We start from the raw sequence: 22,319 nt of genomic DNA, 5'->3' as shown, positions 1-22,319 counted from the left end.
CACCCAGCATTTTTTATGGACTTTAGAGACCCAATCACGATGCAGGAATTGTCTCCCAGTTGATGAAATGCCACACCATCTTTGTTGTGGTCGTGCAGTGATTGGCTTGGCCGCACAGCATCATCCTGAGTATAAGAGACCTGGCGCCGCCCTGCTCGCCGCATTCTGCAATGGATTCAGTGAGAGTAGGGAGAGCTGCTGCCAAGATAGGGTCAGAATCGTGGTTTTTAGAGTTAGTGTAGGTCTGCAACTCTTAAATCCACAACTCCTGAGAAACCAACAGTCCTTTTTAGAGCTAATTTGTGGGTCCCGAGCGCTAGGTAGGCAGGGCACAGCATATCCACATCAGTGCAAGGCCTGCAGGCACTGTATGTGTGTCCATTGCTCCCACTGCATCCCTCCCAAAGCTTCATAACTGTCTGCTGCTGCTACTGCAGCTTCTTTACTATATACCTAGTTGCATTTTTTTTCCCAAAAATTCACCCCCCAAAAAATATATACAGAGTGTTCTGTCATACAGAGGCCTGTTTAAAAATCATAGTTTGTCAGGCATACGTAGCATAGTTGTGTTTGCTAGCCTTGTGCCCCTTTTTTTTTGTTGGTGTTTTAAATTCACTAAAAAAGGCCTCATATATCTGCGTGCTCCAAGTTTTTGCATTTTAGGCCATTTTGCCACTGTTTTTGCTGTCTGTTACTCTAATTATATACAGCACTATTTGGCATTTCTAAAAAAAACAGGCCACATATTTGCCATTGTGTCATTTCCGTGACAGCCCTCATATCTGCGTTCTCCAAATTTGGGCACTGTAGGCCATTTTGACACTGTTTTTGCTGTCTGTTACTCTAATTATATACAGCACTATTTAGCATAAAAAATATAAAAAGGCCACATATTTGCCAGTGTGGTATTTCCGTGAGAGCCCTCATATCTGCATGCTCCAAGTTTGGTCATTGTAGGCCAGTTTACCACTTTTTTTGCTGTCTGTTACTCTAATTATATACAGAACTATTCAGCCTAAAAAATATAAAAAGGCCACATATTTGCCAGTGTGGTATTTCCGTGACAGCCCTCATATATCTGTGTGCTCCAAGTTTGGGCATTGTAGGCCAATGTACCACTTTTTTTGCTGTCTGTTACTGAAATTATATACAGCACTACTTAGCATAAAAAAAATATAAAAAGGGCACATATTTGCCAGTGTGGTATTTCTGTGAGAACCCTCATACATCTCCATCTTTGGGCATTGTAGGCCATTTTGCCACTGTTTTTGCTGTCTGTTATATAATCTAAACAAAATACCAGACAACCACATTATGTTTCAGAAATTACGTACAATAACGCCATAGGGAACAAGATTACCCCACTCCATATAAACATATGCAACAGGTGGCGCTATAGAGTTAAGTCCTCTTTTTCTCAGAAGAGGCAATTTGCATTTTTAATTTCCCAGGGGAGCATTGTACGGCAAATTAGCCTCCTTACCTTGACAAGCCAGAGATGGTATGTCACTCTCCATAAGGAGAAATGATACCCCTTAGACCCCAGTCCAGAGCCTCTCACCTAGCCAAATCAGTCCTCATGCTTCGCACTGACGAGGGCCAACAGCCCGAAACACCGTGTCTGCGAATTGAGATACTGATTTCGCTTTTATCCTAAGTCATATTGCACGACTCGTTAGAGGGTTGATTGTGACTTGTAGGATCACTACTTCCAACAGGTGGCGCTATAGAGTTAAGTCCTCATTTTCTCAGAAGAGGCAATTTGCATATTTAATTTCCCAGAGGAGCATTGCACGGCAAATAAGCCTCCTTACCTTGACAAGCCAGAGATGGTATGTCATAGAAAACAAAACGTCCATCATTTATGTTCTGCTTGTTGTCAGAAGAGATCCTCTTTTCATCAGATGATGTATATGTCTTAATAAGAATAAAGGTGCATGCACGAGAGACTTTGGGGTCCAAGTAGAGACACGTCAAAATATATCTGGGATACGTTGATTCATGCATAAATCCATGAAAACTAAAGAAATAGTGAAAAAGAAAAAGTTAAAAACATAAAGAGCAATAAAAGGATCCGATTATATGATCCAAAAGGTGCATAATGATGTCAAAAAGGGGTAAGACAAATGAGCCCCAGAATACGGTACTATATTATAAAAAGGACGACAAGCTTAGTGTCTCATTAAGCCCATTGGGCACCATAGTGTTGAGGCGAACTATCCAGTTCGCCTCATGTTGGGCTAAGAATTTTTTATAATTTCCACCCCTCACTCCAAGGTGAAGGCTTTCGATCCCCCTGACCCGAAGAGACCCCGCGTCACAATTGTGAAAAGTCCTAAAGTGACGCGGGAGAGTCTCCAGCTCAGAGGGATCGACCACCGTCCCAGCCGCGCGAATGTCTCGAACGTGCTCCCGCACCCTAATTCTGAGCTCCCTAGAAGTGAGGCCTATATATATGCGAGGACAGGCACATGTGGCGTAATATACAACATTACTTGTGCCACACGTGATGTGCTGTCTAATCTGAAATTGTTTAAGGCCATCTGATGTATCAAAAGTAGAGATGCGGTCGACATTCGCGCAGGCCAGGCAGTGGCCACACTGAAAACACCCAAGTAGGGGTCCCCGAGTGCCAAAAAGGTTTTGAATAGGTGGAACATAATGACTCCTAACCAGGAGGTTACCTAAATTGGGTGCCCTCCTGGCGGTCATAGCAGGAAAATCTCCCAGGCTAGCCCCCAGGGTGGGCTCTGTCTTCAAAATAGACCAGTGTTTCTTCAGGATGCCCCTGATGTTTTGCTATTCATGATTATATGTACCAATGAATCTAATGGTATCATCACTGGTATTTGTCTTTCTTCTCTTAGTTGTATATAGTAGGTCACTACGCCGAATTTTTCCGGCCCTATCAAAGCCACGCTTAACACTCCTGCGGCTATAGCCGCGTGCTAAAAAACGAGACTGCAAATCTGTGGCTTGGTTCTGAAATTTCTGGTCGGATGAACAGATCCGTCTCAACCTTAGGAACTGTCCGACCGGGACAGCTCTGATGGTGGCAGGATTATGTGCCGAATCTGCACGAATCAAGGCATTGACAGAAGTAGGTTTGCGAAAGATGTCAGTCTGGATGTATCGAGCAGCGTCGACCTCCAGAGTGACGTCTAAAAAGTCAATCCGGGTAGAGTGATACTGGTAAGTAAGTTTGAAATTAAACGGATTCGTGTTCAGTTGAAGCATGAAATCCTCGAGCTGCTGCGGTGTCCCCGCCCATATGAAAAAAATATCATCAATGTACCGAAGCCAGCACAGCACATGGTCAGCGGCTCCCCGCACCCTCGTCGCCAAACAAGGATCTCTCCCAAAAACCAAGGAAGAGATTAGCGTACGAGGGCGCACAGGCCGCACCCATGGCTGTGCCACGCTTCTGCAAGTAAAAAACATCTTTGAAAACAAAAAAATTATTGGTGAGGATAAAATGCAGCAGCTCGAGGATTAAACCACACAGAGAGCTGTCCAGGTCGGAGGTCCCCAGGAAGAAACGGACCGCATCCAAACCATGAGTATGGTCAATACATGTATATAGGGTTTGAATGTCGGCGGTGACCAATAATACATGTTGATCCACAAGGACGCCGTCGACCCTTGTGAGGATGTCTGTAGTGTCACGTACATAAGATGGTAGATTTTCTACCAAAGGTTTCAAGAAATAATCAATAAATTTGCATATCGGGTCAGATAGACCATCAATGCCAGACACTATCGGACGTCCAGGGGGGTCGACGGCATCCTTGTGGATTTTCGGCAAGAGATAGAAAGTTGGCGTCTTGGGGAACCTGACCGTCAACCCCTCCAACATCCTTTTGTCAATAATACCTCCCTCATGAGCCTTAATAAGGATTCGCTGCAACTGAGATGAGAAAGAGGCAACCGGATTATATGACAATTTTGAGTAGGTGTTATCATCCCTCAATTGTCAAAACGCTTCTTTCTCATATTTTTGACATGGCCAGACCACGATGTTTCCCCCCTTGTCAGCCGGCTTGTATACTACATCTTTGTATGATTGTAATTCTTTGATGGCTTGCCGTTGTTGTTGTGTGAGATTGTCAAACCGGCGTCTGGTAGACAACTATTTGAGATCTTCTGTTACCAACTTTGTAAAGATCTTTGGGGCGCTCTTGGATGCGACCTAGTGCCACCTTCCCCATCTACTTTTTTGGTGAGTGTTGTTCCTGTTGTACATTGGTACATTTTGACCACTTGGTCTGGATATAAATACCTTATATTTGCAACACATACCTTTCTCTCACTATGTATTATATACTATTGGGGTATAGGTGGCGCTATTGATCTGGCACATCATCCGGTTTTAAAAATCACTTTTTTGAAATATATTTGTACTATTTTATATATTTTTGTAATAAAGTTTACTGTTATATAATCTGTGGATGTCCTTATACCTTCTTAGATTGCTTCTACATCCAGTTCACACTAAAGAATTGTCTGATGAAGGTCCTTTGCTGGACCGAAAACGTTTATTCGTTAATTTTGTCTGGATGCATTAATAATAAAAAGAAGCAAAATAATTTTCCTCACTACTGAGTGCCAAGTTTTTTCTATTATGGCACTATTTTAATTTGTAAAATAAGGACCCTACATTGGGGAATTGGGCATGACATTACATTGTGCCTACTTCTTAATTCTGCCTCCTGCAATGAGTCCCTTAACTGCCACTAGATCACCATGTTGAAGGTGCTCTGTACGGTGCATTTTGGGCAAGGGGGCTGTGATGGCACCATTTTATTTAGTAAAAAAAGGACCCCACATTGGGGAATTGTCCAACTCTTTTTCAGGACAACGCAGATTTTTGTCAACATTTTGAGCAAATTCTTAATAATTGCTCTCTAGATCTGATTACTTTGACCTTGGATTATCTACATAAAGAGGTGAAAACTAGTCAAGACAAATTACAAGGTATTGAAACACAACTAAAAGATACGTTGTCTAAAGAAGAATTTGATTCTATAAAATCTCGTATGAAAGACAATCTAGATTCATTTCGACTGGAAACAGAAAAAAGAAAACATCAGAAGCTCATCCGTTTCACACAAGACTACCTGCAAAATAGAGTTTATAGATGGTGTGGCTCTAAAACCCCCTTCAGACCCTATCACAGAGGATCCAGATATACAGAAGGCTCTTCAGCATCCAGCTCAGACAACGAACGAATGGATACACATGGAGTTCCTTTTTTAGGTACAGCCAGAAGAAACAATCAAAGAAAAGAACAAAGAGGGGTGGGCAATGTTTCAGAAATCAATCGCCATACGATGAACACGAGATCACAGGTAGTACTACCAATCTAGTTATCAACGTTTCCTCTAAAACTTTGGACCATACACAGTTACGTTTATTACAGAAAGGTTTATCATTCTGTCCCACATATAAATTTAATACATTCCATCTAGATCTTGATCTACAAAGATTTTACAGAAACTTAAGATTAAAAACTTTCTTTCACAATTAAGTTCCTCTGAATAATACAGAGAGAGTTACTACTACCATTACACCTATTAACCGACCCAGTCTAGGTCTCAAGCTACCATGTAAATTTAATTCACCCCAAATCAACCCACCAGTTGAGACGTTTATCGCTCTGATAGAGAAAGACTCAGTAATTTTTCTAAACAAATCACTAAAGGGGAGTTATTTTTTCAAACAAATTTAGACCCAAGTGAACGTAAGGCACTTCAAGCCCTCATGTCTGATGACATAAGACATAATAAGACATAATTATAAAACCAGTGGATAAAGGGGGTGCCACGGTCATTATGGACCATTCCATGTATAGAGACAAAATTTTAAAACAACTTAATAACAGAACTGTCTATTTACCTCTAAAGCAGAATCCCACTATGGCCATAGAACAAAAAATCAGAGGTGTTTTAGAACAGGCTATTCATTTAGGCATTACTGACAAAAAAAAACAGGAGTTTCTTATTAAAGTGGACCCTATGATACCAGTATTTTATACATTGCCCAAAATCCACAAAAGGCTGGATAAGCCCCCCAGAGAGACCCATAGTGGTCTCCACAAATTCCATCTTATCACCACTATCTATATTGCTGGAGAAGGTATTAATTAACCCCTTTAGTTAAAAACACCTCATCCTTTATTTTGGATACAGGGGCCTTCCTTAACATTATCAAGAATATGGGCAAAGTCACAAAAGAAACTATTTTGGTCACACTAGATGTAAATAATCTATATACATCAATAAAACACGAGAAAGGCATACAAGCAGCTAGGCTCCTACTGGAACAATCCAATATGAATTCAATGGTCATTAACTTTGATGGAATTATTAAAACTCGTACTTACAGAAAAATGTTTTCTGTTTGAAGATACATTTTATTTACAGACACAAGGAACAGTCATGAGGTCCAATGTGGCCCCACCCTATGCTAATACTTTCATGTCTTATTTCGAATCCAAATTTGTTTACCCTAATTCTTTATACTGTACTCATTGTCATCATTGGCTTACATACATAGATGACGTGTTTTGCATATGGGAAGGGTGTTATGACCTGGTGGGTACGGAGCGGTGCTGAGATGACCTGGTGGGCAAAACCAATCATGGACTCACTACGGAGCAGCACTGAAATGACCTGGTGGGTAAAACAAAAATAGGACTAGCTCTGAGGAGGTGGTAACTTTACTGACCGCAATCCCTACTCCTAACACCAACACTAGAAATAGCCGTGGAGCGTACCTAACTCTGCCTAGACGCCTCTGCACAGCCTAAGAACTAGCTACCCCTAAAGATGGAAACGGAAAGCTATCTCACCTCAGAGAAACCCCCAAAGGAAGATAGCCCCCCACAAATATTGACGGTGAGTGGAGAGGGAAATGACAAACTCAGAAATGAAACTAGATTTTTTAGCAAAGGAGGCCACTACTATCTAAATAGACAGAGATATGATAGGTTGCTGTGCGGTCAGTATAAAAACTAAAAGTCCACGCAGAGTTTACAAAAATAACCACCACACCGACTCACGGTGTGGAGGGGGAAAATCTGCCACCCCAGAGCTTCCAACTAGCCGGAATATTTCATAATGACAAGCTGGACAAAGACATAAATTGAACTGAACAGAAGGTCATAAGCAGGGAAACACCCAAAAAGTAGCAGAATTATCTTAAGCTGAAAATGGACTGGCCAACAGAGAACATCCAGGAAAGGACTGAATCCACAGGAAATACATCTGGCATGCACTAAAGCCAAAAGCCCAGTTAAATAACAAGGCCAGGAAACCGATTAGTGAACGCAGCTGCTAAGTTCCACTCGAAACCACAAGAGGGAGCCCAAGAGCAGAACTCCCAAAAATACCATTCGCAACCACAGGATGGAGCCCAAGAACGGAATTCACAACAGAAGGGCCACTTGAAACACTGGAAAGCTTTTATAACTAAATTAATGGGATTTGGCCTGAATTAACATTCACAATTACTAACAGTTTTAGTCAGATTAACTTTCTAGATACAACCGTAATAAAAAATACGGATGGGACTTTAAACACAGACTTGTATACCGAAACTTCCGATTGCAATAATTTACTGTTGCACCAAAGCTGCCATCCGGCAGCAACTAAAAAATAAATTCCAATCTCTGTTTCACAGAGTAAGGAAAATTGTTAGCGAAAAAGATATATGTGCCCAACGACTTGAGGAAATGTAAACAAAATTTTTACAGAGAGATTATCCCCGAAAATTGTTGCAAAACTGTCGCCTTAAGGCCATCTGCACACATTCAGTATTTTTCGTGTTTTTTTCGTGTTTTTTCGCTATAAAAACGTGATAAAAACGCTTACATATGCCTCCTATTATTTACAGTGTATTCCGCATTTCTAGTGCAAATGTTGCATTTTTTTCCCCGAAAAAAAATCGCATCGCAGAAAAAAAAGCAACATGTGTTATGATAGGGCTAGCGGAACGCACCTAATGAAAGTATATATTTTATTAGGATAGATGCGTTCGCAGCCTGGGGTCCACCGTGCAGGAGAACCTGCTGCTAGCAAATAGCAGAACTAATGGCAGTGTTAGCTAACTCTGTTACCTCACAGAGCAGCCGTGAACTCAAAGCGCTGCGCCCTGTTAGACTCCACAGAGGCACAGGCTAACTGTCTAAACAAGAGCAGTCAGTGGTCTTGCACGCACACGAATCTCCTCGCCGGAGGTGCCAGCATTCTAAGGGCTTTGCAGTCTGCTTCCCTCTCTGACTGTGAGCGCCGGCCGGAAAGTGAGAGCAGATCACAGCGGTGACGTCACCGCTGCGCTCTGCTCTCAGTGTACGGCCGGCACTGTCAGAGCAGGAAGCAGACTGCAAGGGACCTGACGGACATCAGATGGTGAGTATGTACGGTTTTTTTTTTTTTACTTTTACGCTGGTAACCACGGTAAACATCGGGTTACTAAGCGCGGCCCTGCGCTTAGTAACCCGATGTTTACCCTGGTTACCAGCGAACCTCGGCATCGCTCCAGCGCCGTGATTGCAAAGTGTGACCGCAGTCTACGACGCTGGAGTGATATTCATACGACGCTGCGACGTCACGGATCGTGCTGTCGTAGCAATCGTAATTGCACGGTGTGACGGTACCCTTAGTGACAGGACGCTGTTTGCTGACTGAGGGCCAGTTTAGAGATAGCGATTTGCTTCATTGTTCTTTTCCAAGGCTAATTTAGCAACCGCTGTGTTCACCTACTAATCACCTTGCTTTTGCCTTGCAGCACTGTTTTCACAGCGATCTGCAAGGTCTCTGTGTGTGTGTGTGTGTGTGTGTGTGTGTGTGTGTGTCTGTGTGCAGCCATAGGCCATAGCTGGTTGTATTCAGTTCAGGGAGGGTGGTTCACTGCCTCATACTGTTCTATTTTTTTTTTTCAAGTAGTGCAGGCTGCTGCACATATTTTCAAAAAATTCCTATTAGTGTCTTTCCACCCGTATACAGCTAACTTGTGGAAAAACACTACATAGGAAAACGTAGAGGAGTGTTTTTGGGCCTTGCAGCGCCGTTTACGGCTGTCTGCACGGTCTCCGTGTGACTGCAGCTCTCCCTGTTGTCAGTTCAGCCCCCAAAAAATAAATAAATAATAAAGTTCACCAAACACACCACTTTACATTTGTGTAGGCCACATTAGCTCATATTAAAGTCTAGTCTACACTTTAGAAAATTTGTGTTTCTTATACCTGTTAGGACTGGGAGCTGTTCAGGAATAAGCACACAAAGCCGTTAGTACTTTTCTGCTTATCTTTATCAGTCAACCAAGATGAAGAAGGCAGGGAGTAAGGCACGTGGGAGAGGATGTGGGGATTCTGTGCCTGCTGCGGGCACCGGTGACTCATCAGCACCCACTTTCAGCAGGGAACAGTCGTTCATGCGCAGCTTTGTCGGAGAGCGTCGTACACCGCTGCTGCGTGAAGACCAAATTGAAGCCGTTGTTGGATGGATGGCAGCTAATGCATCGACTTCAATTAGTGCCACATCCTCTCAGACACAGAGCACTGGAGAGCACCCATCTGTCTCTTCACCACCTGCCAAATTGCCCAGGCAGACAGAGAGCCCAGGACAGGAGCCGTCTCTACTTCTGTTCTCTGAATCTCTTGGCTTGGAAACAGGGGGCCAGCCAAGCAGCATTGAATAAATGGGAGAAGAGGCAGGGTGCAGTGATGCCCAACAGCTTTTTCTCTCTGAGTCTGAAGAGGTGGGTGGGCCAGTGCCTCCGGTCACCACATCGCAGGACGCATCCGCTGATGACACTCAGGTGCCACTTTCTGGTGCGTGCTCTGCTGCTGAGACTACCCAGGAGGAGCTGTTGGTGGCAGAGGGTAGTGTAGATGAGGTCCTTGACCCATCTTGGCGTGAGGGACAGGAAGGTGGTGGGAGCAGCTCTGAGGAAGAGATTCCCCGAACGGGCCAAAGAGGGAGTTGGAGGGGGAAGACTGCCGATCCTGCAGCCTCCGCTGTGGCACCCGTTAGGAGCGTGTCTCTTTCAAAAGCCAAAAAGGGCGCTCCCAAGACTTGCAGTGCCTGGTCCTTTTTTGACACAGTTGCAGATGACATTTGCTATGTCAAATGCAAGGTGTGTCATCACAAAGTCAAAAGAGGTCGAAATGTCAGCAACCTCAATACCTCCAACATGTGGAAACATGTGCGGACCAGGCATGTGGCGGAGTTAGAAAAACACACTGAAGAGCTAGGCCAACCAACAGCGGCAGCTACCACCTCTTCAGCTCGTGTTGCCTCTTCCTCCAGCTCACACGCAGCTGGTTCAGCTTCCTCCCAGGATCGCCGTGGAAGAACCTCTGGCCCTGTTGTCCAGAGACCCACTGTAATTCCACCCGCAGCACCACGTTCCCAGGCATCCTCACACTCCCAGCCCAGTCTACAGCCATCGGTAGTACAGGCATGGGAGAAAAGGCGGCCTTTCTCGTCAAACCACCCATGAGCACAGGCTCTGACTGCAGGCATTGCCAAACTTCTGTCACTGGAAATACTGTCATTCAGGCTGGTGGAGACTGACAGCTTCCGTGACTTGATGTCATTGGCAGTCCCACAGTACAATGTGCCCAGCCGCTTTTACTTCAGCAGGCAAGCTGTCCCTGCCCTGCACAAGCATGTGGAGGGACACATAAAACACGCGCTACTGAACGCCGTCAGTAGCAAGGTCCACCTCACCACCGATGCGTGGACCAGTCAACATGGACAGGGGCGATACCTTTCCCCCACAGCCCATTGGGTTAATGTGTTGAGCCGGGTACAGATCGTGCGAGTGGCGCAGGACGTGTCCTGCCCACTCCAAGGATTGCAGGAATCCAGTCTGTACGCATTGACTCCTCCTCTTACACCAGTTCCTCAGAATCATCGCTGCAGGAGCCGTCACAGTCCACTTCCACATGGACCCTTGAACGTAGAGTTGAGCGACTTTCATTTTTTTAAGATCGAGTCGGGTTTTGTGAAACCCGATTTTGTCCAGAGTCGAGTCGAGTGCAGTCGGCCGATTATCGCTAAAAGTCGGGGATCGACCGAAACACGAAACCCAATGCAAGTCAATGGGGAAGCATAGTCGGCAGTGAGTGGAGGCCAGGAAAACACCTACAGTGCCCATTTTAATGCCAAAAACATCCATTCTTGTTTCTGAAGCTTGTCAATCTTAATTAACTTTATAATAATAGTTGGGCATAGGGAATTGGGGGTCATTTGGCAAAAGTTGTGGGGGGAGTAGGGCTGGCTCAAGTTTTTCGTGGGCCCAGGAAATGCGGACTACGTCACGGCGGTGTTGCAGGGAAAGGTAAGTATTTCAACGTTGCAAGTGCTGTGATCCTGAGCAAGCGGGGGGGGCCACTCGTTCGCATTGGCACTGGCACAGGGCCCCTCAAAGTACAGCAGTGTGTTTGCATGGCGGGGGCGCCTCCCACCAGCAGCGACACTTTTGCGTACTCTGAGGGGCCCTGTGCCAGTGACGTCGCCAACGAGTATGCCCCCCCACCTGATGAAGGAACCTGCACTTTCATCTGCACCTTCCTCTCTGTCCCTGTGTAAGGTGGTATAACATGCGGGAAGGGGAACCTTACTTTCAGCAGGGTCAGATTCTGGCTGTGTAGAGTATAAGGGGAATGTAGTGGTCTAGGTCAATGTACCAGCAGACTCATCTAGCAGTGTCTGGGCAATGGGCAGGATGAGGAGGAAACAGATATAGGGCCAAAGAATAATGTAGGCTAAATGCAGTTCAAAATTGGTAACAGGACTAAACAGGCGGCATTGCTTTGTTCAGTGGAGTAGCAAACCCAAGAGCAGCAGACACTGTTTCAAGGGCCTAACCACACTAGTAGGCCAAATGCAGTTTAATATCTGATAGTATAGGGCGAAAGCCAGAATGTGGAAGCTCAGCTTTGTTCAGTTGAGGACAACACCAGGCAGGGGCAGACAGACACCTTTAGTAGGCCGGAACAGCCAATTTTTTAAAAAAACAGCAGTTAGTAAGAGGCAGAAGGTAGAATCTCAGCTTTATTCAGTTGAGGACAACACCAGGCAGGGGCTGACCCCTTTAGTAGGCAGGAACAGCCAATTGCATTTTTAAAAATGGTAATTTGGAACTGAAGGTTGAAGCTCAGCTTTATTCAGTTGAGGACAACACCAGGCAGGGGCAGACAGACACCTTTAGTAGGCCAGAACAGCCAAATGCATTTTTAAAAATGGTAATTTGGAACTGAAGGTTGAAGCTCAGCTTTATTCAGTTGAGGACAACACCAGGCAGGGGCAGACAGACACCTTTAGTAGGCCGGAACAGCCAATGGCATTTTTAAAAATGGTAATTTGGAACAGAAGGTTGAAGCACAGCTTTGTTCAGTTGAGGACAACACCAGGCAGGGGCAGACAGACACCTTTAGTAGGCCGGAACAGCCAATGGCATTTTTAAAAATGGTAATTTGGAACAGAAGGTTGAAGCACAGCTTTGTTCAGTTGAGGACAACACCAGGCAGGGGCAGACAGACACCTTTAGTAGGCCGGAACAGCCAATTTTTTTTTAAAAAACAGCAGTTAGTAAGAGGCAGAAGGTAGAAGCTCAGCTTTATTCAGTTGAGGACAACACCAGGCAGGGGCAGACAGACACCTTTAGTAGGCCGGAACAGCCAATGGCATTTTTAAAAATGGTAATTTGGAACAGAAGGTTGAAGCACAGCTTTGTTCTGTTGAGGACAACACCAGGCAGGGGCAGACAGACACCTTTAGTAGGCCGGAACAGCCAATTTTTTAAAAAAAACAGCAGTTAGTAAGAGGCAGAAGGTAGAAGCTCAGCTTTATTCAGTTGAGGACAACACCAGGCAGGGGCAGACATTCACCTTTAGTAGGCCGGAACAGCCAATTGCATTTTTAAAAATGGTAATTTGGAACTGAAGGTTGAAGCTCAGCTTTATTCAGTTGAGGACAACACCAGGCAGGGGCAGACAGACACCTTTAGTAGGCCGGAACAGCCAATTGCATTTTTAAAAATGGTAATTTGGAACTGAAGGTTGAAGCTCAGCTTTATTCAGTTGCAGCTTCTTGGCAATAATATAAAGAAGACGAGACAGGACAACACTCGTTGGATGCCATATCTGTGTTTTCACTGGAAAAAAAACTGTCATTTAACTACTTGTAGGAGAAAGTTTTTGTAGCTGGAGGCCACTTTTTGTATTGTACCAGTTTTTGGTTGTATGTTTGGAACTGAAGGTTGAAGCTCAGCTTTATTCAGTTGAGGACAACACCAGGAAGGGGCAGACAGACACCTTTAGTAGGCCGGAACAGCCAATTGCATTTTTAAAAATGGTAATTTGGAACTGAAGGTTGAAGCTCAGCTTTATTCAGTTGAGGACAACACCAGGCAGGGGCAGACAGACACCTTTAGTAGGCCGGAACAGCCAATGGCATTTTTAAAAATGGTAATTTGGAACAGAAGGTTGAAGCACAGCTTTGTTCAGTTGAGGACAACACCAGGCAGGGGCAGACAGACACCTTTAGTAGGCCGGAACAGCCAATGGCATTTTTAAAAATGGTAATTTGGAACAGAAGGTTGAAGCACAGCTTTGTTCAGTTGAGGACAACACCAGGCAGGGGCAGACAGACACCTGTAGTAGGCCGGAACAGCCAATTTTTTTTAAAAAACAGCAGTTAGTAAGAGGCAGAAGGTAGAAGCTCAGCTTTATTCAGTTGAGGACAACACCAGGCAGGGGCAGACAGACACCTTTAGTAGGCCGGAACAGCCAATTGCATTTTTAAAAATGGAAATTTGGAACTGAAGGTTGAAGCACAGCTTTATTCAGTTGCAGCTTCTTGGCAATAATATAAAGAAGACGAGACAGGACAACACTCGTTGGATGCCATATCTGTGTTTTCAGTGGAAAAAAAACTGTCATTTAACTACTTGTAGGAGAAAGTTTTTGTAGCTGGAGGCCACTTTTTGTATTGTACCAGTTTTTGGTTGTATGTTTGGAACTGAAGGTTGAAGCTCAGCTTTATTCAGTTGAGGACAACACCAGGCAGGGGCAGACAGACACCTTTAGTAGGCCGGAACAGCCAATTGCATTTTTAAAAATGGTAATTTGGAACTGAAGGTTGAAGCACAGCTTTATTCAGTTGAGGACAACACCAGGCAGGGGCAGACAGACACCTTTAGTAGGCCGGAACAGCCAATTTTTTTTAAAAAACAGCAGTTAGTAAGAGGCAGAAGGTAGAAGCTCAGCTTTATTCAGTTGAGGACAACACCAGGCAGGGGCAGACATTCACCTTTAGTAGGCCGGAACAGCCAATTGCATTTTTAAAAATGGTAATTTGGAACTGAAGGTTGAAGCTCAGCTTTATTCAGTTGAGGACAACACCAGGCAGGGGCAGACAGACACCTTTAGTAGGCCGGAACAGCCAATTGCATTTTTAAAAATGGTAATTTGGAACTGAAGGTTGAAGCACAGCTTTATTCAGTTGCAGCTTCTTGGCAATAATATAAAGAAGACGAGACAGGACAACACTCGTTGGATGCCATATCTGTGTTTTCAATGGAAAAAAACCTTTCAGTTAACTACTTGCAGGAGAAAGTTTTTGTAGCTGGTGGACAATTTTTTTAAAAAAAAGCAGTTAATAAGAGGCAGAAGGTAGAAGCTCAGCTTTATTCAGTTGCAGCTTCTTGGCAATAATATAAAGAAGACGCGACAGGACAACACTCGGTGGATGCCATATCTGTGTTTTCAATGGAAAAAAACCTTTCAGTTAACGACTTGCAGGAGAAAGTTTTTGTAGCTGGTGGCCAATTTTTGTACTGTACCAGTTTTTTGTTGTATGTGTTTTTGTTTTTAATGTTAAAATGTCTGCATTTGATATCTCTCCAGTATTTTCTTTTTTATAAGCAAAATACTGCAGTTTTACATCGGTTACATGGATACACGGGCAGGCAGCTTGGTGGTCAGTGGAGGAGTATTTAAAGTAGGGACCGCAGACAGGCTATCAAAGGCCTAAAATAACAAACAATAGGCTCATGGCTGTTTTACATCGGTTACATGGATACACGGGCAGGCAGCTTGGTGGTCAGTGGAGGAGTATTTAAAGTAGGGACCGCAGACAGGCTATCAAAGGCCTAAAATAACAAACAATAGGCTCATGGCAGCTTTACATCGGTTACATGGATACACAGGCAGCTTGGTGGTCAGTGGAGGAGTATTTAAAGTAGGGACCGCAGACAGGCTATCAAAGGCCTAAAATAACAAACAATAGGCTCATGGCTGTTTTACATCGGTTACATGGATACACAGGCAGCTTGGTGGTCAGTGGAGGAGTATTTAAAGTAGGGACCGCAGACAGGCTATCAAAGGCCTAAAATAACAAACAATAGGCTCATGGCTGGTTTACATTGGTTACATGGATACACGGGCAGGCAGACAGGTGGTCAGTGGAGGAGTATTTAAAGTAGGGACCGCAGACAGGCTATCAAAGGCCTAAAATAACAAACAATAGGCTTATGGCAGTTTTACATCGGTTACATGGATACACGGGCAGGCAGCTTGGTGGTCAGTGGAGGAGTATTTAAAGTAGGGACCGCAGACAGGCTATCAAAGGCCTAAAATAACAAACAATAGGCTTATGGCAGTTTTACATCGGTTACATGGATACACGGGCAGGCAGCTTGGTGGTCAGTGGAGGAGTATTTAAAGTAGGGACCGCAGACAGGCTATCAAAGGCCTAAAATAACAAACAATAGGCTCATGGCTGTTTTACATCGGTTACATGGATACACGGGCAGGCAGCTTGGTGGTCAGTGGAGGAGTATTTAAAGTAGGGACCGCAGACAGGCTATCAAAGGCCTAAAATAACAAACAATAGGCTCATGGCAGTTTTACATCGGTTACATGGATACACAGGCAGCTTGGTGGTCAGTGGAGGAGTATTTAAAGTAGGGACCGCAGACAGGCTATCAAAGGCCTAAAATAACAAACAATAGGCTCATGGCTGTTTTACATCGGTTACATGGATACACAGGCAGCTTGGTGGTCAGTGGAGGAGTATTTAAAGTAGGGACCGCAGACAGGCTATCAAAGGCCTAAAATAACAAACAATAGGCTCATGGCTGGTTTACATTGGTTACATGGATACACGGGCAGGCAGACAGGTGGTCAGTGGAGGAGTATTTAAAGTAGGGACCGCAGACAGGCTATCAAAGGCCTAAAATAACAAACAATAGGCTCATGGCAGCTTTACATCGGTTACATGGATACACAGGCAGCTTTGTGGTCAGTGGAGGAGTATTTAAAGTAGGGACCGCAGACAGGCTATCAAAGGCCTAAAATAACAAACAATAGGCTCATGGCTGTTTTACATCGGTTACATGGATACACGGGCAGGCAGCTTGGTGGTCAGTGGAGGAGTATTTAAAGTAGGGACCGCAGACAGGCTATCAAAGGCCTAAAATAACAAACAATAGGCTCATGGCAGCTTTACATCGGTTACATGGATACACAGGCAGCTTGGTGGTCAGTGGAGGAGTATTTAAAGTAGGAACCGCAGACAGGCTATCAAAGGCCTAAAATAACAAACAATAGGCTCATGGCTGTTTTACATCGGTTACATGGATACACGGGCAGGCAGCTTGGTGGTCAGTGGAGGAGTATTTAAAGTAGGGACCGCAGACAGGCTATCAAAGGCCTAAAATAACAAACAATAGGCTCATGGCAGCTTTACATCAGTTACATGGATACACAGGCAGCTTGGTGGTCAGTGGAGGAGTATTTAAAGTAGGGACCGCAGACAGGCTATCAAAGGCCTAAAATAACAAACAATAGGCTCATGGCTGTTTTACATCGGTTACATGGATACACGGGCAGGCAGCTTGGTGGTCAGTGGAGGAGTATTTAAAGTAGGGACCGCAGACAGGCTATCAAAGGCCTAAAATAACAAACAATAGGCTCATGGCTGTTTTACATCGGTTACATGGATACACAGGCAGCTTGGTGGTCAGTGGAGGAGTATTTAAAGTAGGGACCGCAGACAGGCTATCAAAGGCCTAAAATAACAAACAATAGGCTCATGGCTGGTTTACATTGGTTACATGGATACACGGGCAGGCAGACAGGTGGTCAGTGGAGGAGTATTTAAAGTAGGGACCGCAGACAGGCTATCAAAGGCCTAAAATAACAAACAATAGGCTCATGGCAGCTTTACATCAGTTACATGGATACACAGGCAGCTTGGTGGTCAGTGGAGGAGTATTTAAAGTAGGGACCGCAGACAGGCTATCAAAGGCCTAAAATAACAAACAATAGGCTCATGGCTGTTTTACATCGGTTACATGGATACACAGGCAGGCAGCTTGGTGGTCAGTGGAAGAGTATTTAAAGTAGGGACCGCAGACAGGCTATCAAAGGCCTAAAATAACAAACAATAGGCTCATGGCAGCTTTACATCGGTTACATGGATACACAGGCAGCTTGGTGGTCAGTGGAGGAGTATTTAAAGTAGGGACCGCAGACAGGCTATCAAAGGCCTAAAATAACAAACATTAGGCTCATGGCTGTTTTACATCGGTTACATGGATACACGGGCAGGCAGCTTGGTGGTCAGTGGAGGAGTATTTAAAGTAGGGACCGCAGACAGGCTATCAAAGGCCTAAAATAACAAACAATAGGCTCATGGCAGCTTTACATCGGTTACATGGATACACAGGCAGCTTGGTGGTCAGTGGAGGAGTATTTAAAGTAGGGACCGCAGACAGGCTATCAAAGGCCTAAAATAACAAACAATAGGCTCATGGCTGTTTTACATCGGTTACATGGATACACAGGCAGCTTGGTGGTCAGTGGAGGAGTATTTAAAGTAGGGACCGCAGACAGGCTATCAAAGGCCTAAAATAACAAACAATAGGCTCATGGCTGTTTTACATCGGTTACATGGATACACGGGCAGGCAGCTTGGTGGTCAGTGGAGGAGTATTGCAAGGAGTGTCTGTCCCAGTACTCCCAAAATATAAATAGATGTTAATGTCTCGCAAAACAACCAAAAAAAAAAAAAGGTGGCATACTTAGGTACAGGGGTGGGCTCATCTGCTGAGTTTCTGACATAGTAATTTGGCAGTAACTATTTAATGGTGCCAATATAGGACACAGACATAGACTACTTTAAGTTGCATCATAGATGTCTACAAATTTGTATTGTCAGTGCCAGACATTGAATGATGTCAGCGAATAGACTAAAGATTGGTGGAGCTGTGCGACATAATTTTGCACGTGGTAGAGCACAGTTTGAGCTGGGGGAGGGGGGAACTCTCTTGAGGCCGGCGGGACCGCCCCAGGGCCCCTCATGTTACAACGGTGTGTCTGACTTGGGTGCGCACCACCACCGCCAGAGACACTACATTGTACTATGAGGGACCCAGTAGCAATGCCGTCAACCAAAAGCGAGCACACCCACCTCTTCAGACAAACAGCAGTCTCACGGGTGCTTGCGCCAAGTCGCGATACCACGGCCCCGTGTGGGGAGTTTGGCCATTTAGGGAGGTGTAAACATGTCGTATGCTGTACAATCAGCTGCAGCAAATTAGACATTAGAAAAGTAATTCACAGGCAAGAGCTTTTCATAGGAAAGCTAGGTGTCGGCCGGGCAAGGTGGGGCAAAAGATTTCGAAATCCAGTTGTGGTTCATTTTAATGAATGTTAGATCGTCAACATTTTGGGTAGCCAGACAAGTCCTTTTTTCGGTTAATATTGAACCTGCAGCACTGAATACTCTTTCTGATAGGACACTTGCTGCCGGGCAAGCAAGCTCCTGCAATGCATATTCTGCCAATTCTGGCCAGGTGTCTAATTTTGATGCCCAGTAATCAAATGGGAATGACGGTTGAGGGAGAACATCGATAAGGGATGAAAAATAGTTAGTAACCATACTGGACAAATGTTGTCTCCTGTCACTTTCAATTGATGCAGCAGTACCTGTCCTGTCTGCGGTCATAGCAAAATCACTCCACAACCTGGTCAGAAAACCCCTCTGTCCAACGCCACTTCTGATGTGTGCACCCCTAACACTCCTAGTCTGTTGCCCCCTTGAGCTCGTGTGAGAACGATCACGTGCGCTGTGTGCTGGGAATGCCTGAAGCAAACGGTCAACAAGAGTTGATTGTTTGGTTGCTAATATTAGTTCCAAGTTCTCATGTGGCATAATATTTTGCAATTTGCCTTTATAGCGTGGATCAAGGAGGCAGGCCAACCAGTAATCGTCATCGTTCATCATTTTCGTTATTCGTGTGTCCCTTTTTAGGATACGTAAGGCATAATCCGCCATGTGGGCCAAAGTTCCAGTTGTCAAATCTCCGGTTGTGATTGGGTGAGGGGCAGTTGCAGGCAAATCTACGTCACTTGTGTCCCTCAAAAAACCAGAACCCGGCCTTGACACGCAACCAATTTCCAGTGCCCCCGGGAAAGGTTCCGCATTAAAAATATACTCATCCCCATCATCCTCCTCGTCCTCCACCTCCTCTTCGCCCGCTACCTCGTCCTGTACACTGCCCTGACCAGACAATGGCTGACTGTCATCAAGGCTTTCCTCTTCCTCTGGTGCAGACGCCTGCTCCTTTATGTGCGTCAAACTTTGCATCAGCAGACGTATTAGGGGGATGCTCATGCTTATTACGGCGTTGTCTGCACTAACCAGCCAAGTGCATTCCTCAAAACACTGAAGGACTTGACACATGTCTTGTATCTTAGACCACTGCACACCTGACAACTCCATGTCTGCCATCCTACTGCCTGCCCGTGTATCCTCCCACAAATAAATAACAGCACGCCTCTGTTCGCACAGTCTCTGAAGCATGTGCAGTGTTGAGTTCCACCTTGTTGCAACGTCTATGATGAGGCGATGCTGGGGAAGGTTCAAAGACCGCTGATAGGTCTGCATACGGCTGGCGTGTACAGGCGAACGTCGGATATGTGAGCAAAGTGCACGCACTTTGAGGAGCAGGTCGGAGAACCCAGGATAAGTTTTCAATAAGCACTGCACCACCAGGTTTAAGGTGTGAGCCAGGCAAGGAATGTGTTTCAGTTGGGAAAGGGAGATGGCAGCCATGAAATTCCTTCCGTTATCACTAACTACCTTGCCTGCCTCAAGATCTACTGTGCCCAGCCACGACTGCGTTTCTTGTTGCAAGAACTCGGACAGAACTTCCGCGGTGTGTCTGTTGTCGCCCAAACACTTCATAGCCAATACAGCCTGCTGACTCTTGCCAGTAGCTGGCCCATAATGGGACAACTGGTGTGCAACAGTGTCATCTGCCGATGGAGTGGTTGGCCGACTGCGGTCTGTGGAAGAGCTGTAGCTTCTGCAGGAGGACGAGGAGGAGGAGGGGGTGCGAACGCCTACAGCCAACTGTTTCCTAGACCGTGGGCTAGGCACAACTGTCCCGAAATTGATGTCCCCTGAGGACCCTGCATCCACCACATTCACCCAGTGTGCCGTGATGGACACATAACGTCCCTGGCCATGCCTACTGGTCCATGCATCTGTAGTCAGGTGCACCTTTGTACTCACAGATTGCCTGAGTGCATGGACGATGCGCTGTTTAACATGCTGGTGCAGGGCCGGGATGGCTTTTCTGGAAAAAAAGTGTCGACTGGGTAGCTCGTATCGTGGTTCAGCGTACTCCATCAGGGCTTTGAAAGCTTTGCTTTCAACTAACCGGTAGGGCATCATCTCTAACGATATTAGTCTAGCTATGTGGGCGTTAAAACCCTGTGTACGCGGATGCGAGGATAAGTACTTCCTTTTTCTAACCAGAGTCTCATGTAGTGTGAGCTGAACTGGAGAGATGGAGATCGTGGAACTTGCGGGTGTGCCGGTGGACATGGCAGACTGCGAGACGGTTGGAGATGGTATTGTTTCCGCCGGTGACCTAGATGCAATATTTCCTCCTACAAAACTGGTGATTCCCTGACCCTGAGTGCTTTTGGCTGGCAAAGAAACCTGCACAGATACTGCCGGTGGTGCGGAAAATGGTGGCCTTACAGTGACGGAAGGGATGTTGCGTTGCTGACTAGCTTCATTGGCCGAGGGTGCTACAACCTTAAGGGACGTTTGGTAGTTAGTCCAGGCTTGAAAATGCATGGTGGTTAAGTGTCTATGCATGCAACTAGTATTGAGACTTTTCAGATTCTGACCTCTGCTTAAGCTAGTTGAACATTTTTGACAGATGACTTTGCGCTGATCAATTGGATGTTGTTTAAAAAAATGCCAGACTGCACTCTTCCTAGCATCGGATCCCTTTTCAGGGATTGCAGACTGAGCTTTAACCGGATGGCCACGCTGTCCTCCAACAGGTTTTGGCTTTGACACGCGTTTTGGGCCAGATACGGGCCCGGCAGATGGAACCTGTTGCGATGTTGATGCCTGCTGTGGCCCCTCCTCCACCTCCGCTTCTGAACTACTGCCGCCTGCACCCTGTTCCCCCAATGGCTGCCAATCGGGGTCAATAACTGGGTCATCTATTAACTCCTCTTCGAGCTCGTGTGCAACTTCGTCTGTGTCACTGTGTCGGTCGGTGGTATAGCGTTCGTGGCGGGGCAACATAGTCTCATCAGGGTCTGATTGTGGATCAGTACCCTGAGAGGGCAATGTGGTGGTCTGAGTCAAAGGAGCAGCATAGTACTCTGGCTGTGGCTGTGCATCAGTGCACTCCATGTCAGAATCAACTTGTAATGGACATGGCCTGTTAAGTGTTTCACTTTGTAAGCCAGGGACGGTATGTGTAAAGAGCTCCATGGAGTAACCCGTTGTGTCGCCTGCTGCATCCTTCTCTCTTGTTGTAGTTTTTGCTGAAGAGGACAAGGAAGCGACTTGTCCCTGACCGTGCACATCCACAAGTGACGCGCTGCTTTTACATTTACCAGTTTCAGAAGAGGAGGCAAAAGAGCTAGAGGCTGAGTCTGCAATGTAAGCCAAAACTTGGTGTTGCTGCTCCGCCTTTAAAAGCGGTTTTCCTACTCCCAGAAAAGAGAGCGTTCGAGGCCTTGTGTAGCCAGACGACGAAACTGGCTCCACAGCTCCAGACTTAGGTGGAATATTTTTATCCCCACGACCACCTGATGCTCCACTACCACTACCATCATTACCAGCTGATAATGAACGCCCACAACGACCTCTTGCACCAGACTTCCTCATTGTTTTAAAAACTTAACCAAAGTAACTTTATTTGTTGCTGTCAAACAACTTACACGGTGCGCTATAACTTCAGTATGATTTCAATATCCCTTAACAGGT

General features: G+C 45.5%; 1 long non-coding RNA gene across 1 annotated transcript in view; it reads right to left on the bottom strand.

Annotated features, from left to right (window-relative positions):
- Positions 1–22,319, bottom strand: part of LOC143793930 (uncharacterized) — a 204,865-nt gene that overhangs the window by 143,878 nt on the left and 38,668 nt on the right. Inside the window, exon 2 of the long non-coding RNA XR_013220338.1 lies at positions 1,815–2,020. This is a non-coding gene — a long non-coding RNA (uncharacterized LOC143793930). The remainder of the gene's footprint in view (positions 1–1,814; positions 2,021–22,319) is intronic.

The sequence above is a fragment of the Ranitomeya variabilis genome, chromosome 1 (assembly GCF_051348905.1).
Source record: "Ranitomeya variabilis isolate aRanVar5 chromosome 1, aRanVar5.hap1, whole genome shotgun sequence".
Classification (NCBI taxonomy): Eukaryota; Metazoa; Chordata; class Amphibia; order Anura; family Dendrobatidae; genus Ranitomeya; species Ranitomeya variabilis.
This window is presented reverse-complemented; position numbering and strand designations above follow the sequence as displayed.